The sequence below is a fragment of the Rhineura floridana genome, chromosome 6 (genome assembly GCF_030035675.1).
Source record: "Rhineura floridana isolate rRhiFlo1 chromosome 6, rRhiFlo1.hap2, whole genome shotgun sequence".
In the NCBI taxonomy this organism is placed as follows: Eukaryota; Metazoa; Chordata; class Lepidosauria; order Squamata; family Rhineuridae; genus Rhineura; species Rhineura floridana.
This window is the reverse complement of record NC_084485.1, coordinates 71,306,751-71,314,021: the sequence shown is the minus strand read 5'-3', so window position 1 is coordinate 71,314,021 and position 7,271 is coordinate 71,306,751. Positions and strand designations below refer to the sequence as shown.

The window sequence follows — 7,271 nt, the reverse complement described above, 5'->3', positions numbered from 1 at the left end:
CAGAGCAAAACAGAACATTGACAAGCATTATTCTGATAATTTTTGTGCCAGTATTTTTAAGCACACTGCACATGTAGCATGTAAATTGTATTTATATTGTATTGTATTTCTTAACAAGCTTTCATTTCTGTTGTTGAGAAATGACGAAATGCTTTAATCAAAACAGAATTCTCTGTCCAAGTGAAAACGATTTGAATGTATACAGTGCACATTTTGATAAGTCTCCAGCTAGCAGCAATTTTATTCACAAAACTATAACTTAGAAAAAACTTGACATACATCTTGGGTTTTTTAAATTACAAAATACATGCTTAAGTGCCATATTGTGTTCATCCAAGAGAGAGGGGGCAAGATCTAAGGCAAAGAGCAACAGCAAATCAAGTCCTTTTGTTGATCAGACTCAATGGTGTATACTGTCAGGCCTTGTCACATGACCTCCTCTGGCTTATTCAAGAGACTTCATGTAGGCCAAAGCTGGTCATTTTGTAGTTCCTTTCTTCAGCCCAAATTTGATGGTAGTTCCGGATTCTGTGTAGCCTCAAGTATGGACAATGTTATATACTAGACAAGGGCCTGGTGGTGCATCAGATGAAGTTTGTAATTTTTTTGCAGGATGGGGGACAGTATGAAAGAGCCCTTTCTCATCCTTCATCTTGTTCAAGCCCCTCCCATTACGTAAATATAGGTGTTTGGCTGGTGGGTTGCGGCCCACTATTGGGGCATAGTCTAATGCAAGAAGTGTAAGAACAAAAACCCCACTGTCATTTTCTTTCTGAGAAAGAGAAGAGTGGGAGAGAAAGGTGGTCATATATACTGGTGAGGACTAGAGAGAGGGCTTTTTCAATAGTGGCCCCCACCCTGTGGAACTCTCTCCCAAATAATCTCCACCATGCCCCTTCTATGATGAGCTTCCGCCGGGCCTTGAAGACCTGGCTCTTCAGGCAGGCTTTTGGGGTGGGTTAGATTTTATCTTCATTGTTTTTAGATTTTTAATGCCCACGTATTGTATGCCTATGTTGTACGTCGCCCAGAGTGGCTGGACAGCCAGCCAGATGGGTGACTAATAAATTCAATAAATAATAATAATATAGTAAAAGCAAAAGAAACAAAGGGAAAAAATTAAAAGTAGGCCTCTTGTTGCAGGTTAAGTTTAAAGATAGGTCTGGGATGTGAACTTGAAGCTTTCTGACAATCACTGATAGCAGCTCCACATAACCAGACCAGACCATCACTGCAAAGTAGGCCACAAAAAGTATTAACACCCCCCAATTGTTACTAGTCTGCTTGCTAACATACACTTATGTTAGCTGTTTGAGACATAAAAGAGGTAAAGAATTGAGTTATGTAAAGTGTACATACCTGAATAGCTGCTGTACATCTTTGTTAGCCAGAGGTGATCCAGTAAGTGGCTGTTTATAACTCTGGACTAGTACATTACAAGTACTTCTTCAGATTGTCAAGAAATAATTGACAGGTTTTGATCAAGTAAAAAGGGCCACAGCATTTTCACAAGATGAAACAAACGAAAGGTATACTTGGCTACTGCTGCAACCTAGGATTTCAAAAGTAAGAGGATCCAAGAGCATTTTAATGTGCAAACCTATGCTATATTGGGAGGCTGAACAGCATCTATTGTGGGCATCATTATTTTCCTCTCAGTTATCAAGCCTGCATAACCACAATCTTGTTTGAATTAAACATCCATCAGAAATCCTTCCATGGTTTTAGGATGACATAAATGTTCCTAGAAGTTTATCATGCTCATATTCTTACTGCTGGAAAGGTCTCCATAGAAAGAGTGAGTATTTTTCTAGGAAAGCTGTGTTGCTTAACTGTGAACATGGGGTTGCTTTTCTCAAGCTTCTTCAAAGTCTTCACTGTTTATTACTTAAGGGTGGGTATGAAGTTTCCAGTTCTAAGGTTTAGAAATATTCCAAAAGTATTATGTCTCATTAGCTTCTCTGTATTAGTTGTGTCTATATCTCATATGATAGAAGACTACGGAGGCCTTGGTTAGTTTCTGTTATTAGAAGGAATTAAAAAATGAGAAATATTTTTTCTCAGAATATTTTTTCTAAAAGTTTATCAACATTTTGCTCCATTGATTTTATTTTCAAAAATATGTCATGGGTGTCCGGGTACTCACCCTAACCTACCACACAGGGTTGTGATGATAATGGTAAAGCAATAGCGATGGTGGAGGAAGAGGACCATGTACACTGCCCTGAGCTCCTTAGAAAATGGTGAGGAAAATATACTGTGGATATCAGCATTTTTAGAAAACATTAACAAAAATTATATACAACCTCTCTACAACTCAGGGTAGTACAGAACTGGCTTGAAAAAGAGGAAGAAAAAAATTAGTCTATGAAATTGATCAGTCTCTAGGAAAATCTGTACATATATGGTCCTACATTTAGGACTCTGACTTTTATTTGCAGTTTGAAAAGATTAGTTAATAGTGTGAGTGCTTAGGAAGCTGATAACATTGACAATATAATGATACAATATTTCTGGGCAGTAATGTCTTTTCGGAAGAATCATTTACAGTTTTTGCTGGACCATAGAGATGGCATAATATAGCACCCAATCAAGGAAAGAAAATAATTTTACAAAATAAAAGTTTAAATAGTAGTATATATTGACAAACTCTGACATTTTTTCAGCTAAAATACAATCTTCAACAAATAATTCTTCTATTACAGAAAACATTATCACATTGCTTTTGCATGAAGACACTTAAGCATTACTTTTGCATGAAGTCTCACTCAGCAAATAAGGGTCAGTCCCACAAATGAAAGCACAAAAGGGAACTGAGAGTCCTGTCTGGAGAAATGTTTTAAATTAGAAGTTCCTTTCATTTAATGCAAAGCAGTGCAACTTACCTATGCATAAGATGTTAGCAGGATTGTAGCCTTGGGCCACAATCCTGCACAGAGTTAGATGTGCCTAAGCTCCATTATTTCAACTGGCTTTAAGAGTGCATACATGTGCAATGGATTGTGGTCTCTATATAATATCAAAACATTTCAGATTTTCCTGTCTTTGTACTACATTGGTATACTGAGGGAAAAACTGCTGCTCCACTACATAAGGTTTTTCAAGAATTAAGCATTAGAAATGTTGTAGCATTCAGATCTGTTGTTACAATTCAATCTATTAATGTTTAATAGATTAATAGATAATGTTTACCCAGGAGGAAAAAAGCACAGAGTGTTGCATCTGTGAAGCAAATGCTCTATGCATATGTACTTGGATACAAGTCCCACCAATTTCAGTGGCAGAATACTTAAAAATATTGTGCATTGTGTTGTGGGCCCAAGCCTGTGGAACTCCCTCCCAACTGAGATTAGACAGGTGCCCTCTTACTGAACTTCAGGCACATGACAAAGACATTTTTATTTTAGGAGGCATTTTAAGGGAGTTTTCTATTTTTATAATTAATTTTAATTATTCTCATTCTTGTATGGTTTTAAAAAAATATTTTTTGTATATTCCTAGACATTCTGAATATTCACCAGTATATAAATATCTGAAAAAAAATATGTCCAGTGAAGTTTGCATCCAAATAAAAATTCATAGGATTACAGCTTTATACCCCAATTCTAAATGTGGTTTCTCAGGAGAATGTTTCATTTATTTCAATAGGCTTTACTACTTAGTTAAATATACTTAGAATTGCAGCCACAGTGGGACAAGAGCAGCATTTAGTAGCAGTAGTAACCTCCATGTTTCTGTTGTATGCAAACTGGCTTTTAAAACCCTATTCTAGCCCACATAAGTAGTGAAGAACATGGCGGCGGCAGCACATGTGCCCTGTAAGCACATATCTGTAAGTTGAAAGAAAAGGCCTTTTTAAATTAAAACAACAAGTATCTGAACTATTGTCTTCATTCACATGGACTCACTGTTTTGTTCAGATATTAAACTGAGGAGCTGCTTTGGTTCCCCTGCCTTTGGAAGTTAGGTGAAAGGCTACAAGGCACAGGGCCTTCTCTGCTGCAGCTCTCCAGCTGTAGAACATTCTCCCCATACATAGCAACCTCTTGCCTACTGGACAGAGCATTCCTACTGTGGGTGTTTGAGAATTCATGGCAGAGCAATCCCCACATCCACAGCTGCGACCACGGTGGGTGGTGGGAGCAGTATTTTCTCTCTTTCCCCACTTTCATGCCCATTTTTTTTAAAAAATCACTCTCATTGTCTCCAGTGGGAGGGAAATTACTGGAGCTGATGTAGACTTGGATACCCTTTTGGGGGGCTGTATGTTGGGAAATGAGGGGGCTTAGGATCTTCCGGCTCCTTGCCCTCCCTGACATACTCTGTTTTGGCCCTGTTTACCTGTGGGACATTTATGCCTATGGAGCTTTCCACAGGAGGGGATCTCCAGTGGCACATGTGCTGCCCTGCTGGTGAGCCTCCCTCTGTGCTGGTGGAGCAGCACTTCCTATTGTCACTCAGCTAGCTGAATGTTGGATGTAGGATTGCACCTTTGATATTATACAGTCACAAGAGTGGCTATATACTATAGCCAGCGTGGATTTTTCACATTCCACAATGTTAAATTGAAAATACCCCCATGCCATTCTGATGCTTCCCATAAGCTAATTTCAAAACAAAACCTTATAAAACTTATAGTCCTGAACACAGAAATGCTTGCTTAACAACCCTCTAAATTTTAATGGTGATACACAAAACAGTCAGAGAGAATCAAGAGTTCACAGTGCAAAAAGACAAAAAGACCCAGAGCCCTTTTGGACTTTTTTCTGTCAGAGTTCTCATAATCTGTTGAAATTCATTAAAAATCAGCCCCTCCCCCAGGTCTGTTTCACCTATCCTGAACATGATTGCACAGAAATAATTCCCATTGAGCTAAAAAGTATGCAAATGATCAAATCCACCCTCCCTTCTCTTCCCTCCTATCCCCTCCCCCTTGCCCCTCCCCTCCCTCCCCCCTTGCCCCTCCCCTCCCTCCCCCTTGCCCCTCCCCCTCCCTCACCACTTGCCCCTCCCCCTCCCTCCCCTCCCTTGCCCCTCCCACCCCTCCCTTGCCCCTCCCCCTCCCTCCCCTCCCTTGCCCCTCCCCCTCCCTCCCCTCCCTTGCCCCTCCCCCTCCCTCCCCTCTGCTTCCAATCCATTCCTCCCCCTCCCCCCTCTGCTTCCAATCCACTCCTCCCCTCCTCTCTCCCCCCTCTTCCCCATTGTCAGTTGTACCTATCTTAAGCATGATTGCACGGAAGTAAATACCATTGAACTCAATAAGCATGCAAATGAATAAATCTGCCCTCCCCCTTCCTTTGCCCCTCCCCCTCCAATCCCCCTTCTTCTGCTCCCCTCCCTTTCTCCTTCCCTCTTCTCTCACCTCCCCCTCCTCCCCCCATGGTCAGTTTTACTTCCCCTAACCATGATTGCATAGGAGTAAACCCCATTGAACTCAATAAGCATGCAAATTATCAGACCTGCCTTTCCCCTCCTTCCCTTCTCCTTCTCCCCTTCCTTCTTCCTTCTTCCTCCTCCCTTGCCCACTCCAGCCATCCCTCCCCCGGTCAGTTATACCTATCCTAAATATGATTTCATGGGAGTAAATCCCACTGAACTCAATAAACATGCAAATTATCAAACCTGTCCTCCCCCTCCAGCCCCCTCCCCCTCCCCCTCCAGCCCCCTCCCCCTCCAGCCCCCTCCAGCCTCCTCCCCCTCCAGCCTCCTCCCCCTCCCCCTCCTCCCCTCACTCCTCCTCTTCCTCCCCTCCCCATGCCATGGTCATCTTCACCTATCCTAAGCTTGATTGCATGGAAATAAATCCCACTGAACTTAATAAGCATGCAAATGAATCAATCTGTTCTCAGCAAACTTGCACAGGATCCCATTTCTTACCTCCCGGATTAAAAAGCAGAGAAATTCACCAATAGGCAAAAAAACCTTGTGGTTTAAGAACGTTCCTATAGCCCATAGATATTTCTATCAAACTTTAAAAAGCAGGGGAAATGGGCAGCTATAGTGAATGTACCAGGGGAGCAGGAGACCTGAACTCCTCTCTGAGATATTGTACTGCCCTACAAATTGGTCAAAATGCAAACACAATTTGGGTTGGTCTTTCACAGTCCAATCCACTTGCTGTGTAGCTTGGAAGAATTTGGTAACGTGCCTCTGAGGATATGGTGAGTGGTGGCAACACCTGCAATCAGCCCAAATAATAGAAAGAAGATGTGCTGTGCTGATCTTGTTTTAGCAGGGAGGAAGCAACATTATTAAGACAGTTGATATAGTTTAGTGATCTCTTAGGCACCAAGTGAAAGCTATTTTATTTATATGAGCCCTTTGGAGGCATTTAACTGTGGGTGGCTTGGGCCAGTTACTCCCTCTCAGCCTCACGAAACCCCTATTCATAGGGTCGCCATAGGTCAGAATCGACTTGAAGGCAGTACACATTCATACATAGCTTAGTAATGCTGGTTCTTACCTATATCTGTTGGAGATCTTTTTACTTAAACAAGGCCAAACTATTAAAAAGCAAGAAAGTAAGGCCCATTTAATGTAGGGAGACTTAATTTTGAGTAAATATGTGTTGTATATCAATAATAACAATAAACTTCGGTGAATTTTGTAGCTCTTCTACAAGCCAATCCTGAGCCTATTTACTTGAAAGTGGTTTCAGTCAGAACAAAATTCAAAGCAAATTTGAAGAGTCTTGCAAAACATTTAGGGAAGCTAAAAGAATATCAGTACGATTAGCAAAACTGGTCAGAATCTCTAGTTTCAGTGGAACTTATTTATTTTAACATCTTCCTGGTAAATAAACTAAGGATCACAGCCCTTGTGTACAAAGTACCCTAAAATGTTTTTGAAGCCCAATCCTATACTTAAGGTTTGCAAGTGTGATGGCATTTTCTCTTATGATCATTAAGAATACATTGAGTTCCTCACTCACTATGTGTGTATTCATGTGAATGTTTTTAATACAAGACAGAAAGTGGATGAAAGCTATTATAAAGTCAAACAATATTTAGGCTAATGTATTGCATTGGCATTGCAGCTATGAGAAATGCAAAAAAACTGAGTTTTGACCTCATGAATGAAAACAATGCTATTAATTCCTCCATCTTCATAACAATTTTGTATGGGCCACATCACAGTTTACCTGGTATCAAACACATGTTTAACATTTCCTGTGCGTCTTGAGAGGAGTGGTGGTCAGTCCTGACCTATGTACCTGTTTGATACCTGTAATGATATATGCAAGCTTGTTTTACACAGGCACATTATGTGTT

General features: G+C 40.8%; 1 long non-coding RNA gene across 1 annotated transcript; it reads right to left on the bottom strand.

Moving 5' to 3' along the window:
* Positions 1-519: 519 nt before the first annotated feature.
* Positions 520-7,226, bottom strand: LOC133386681 (uncharacterized). Its single transcript, XR_009763239.1, has 3 exons — positions 7,142-7,226; positions 1,360-1,552; positions 520-772 (listed from the first exon to the last, which is right to left on the bottom strand). It is a non-coding gene; the product is annotated as an uncharacterized LOC133386681 (long non-coding RNA).
* Positions 7,227-7,271: the final 45 nt, after the last annotated feature.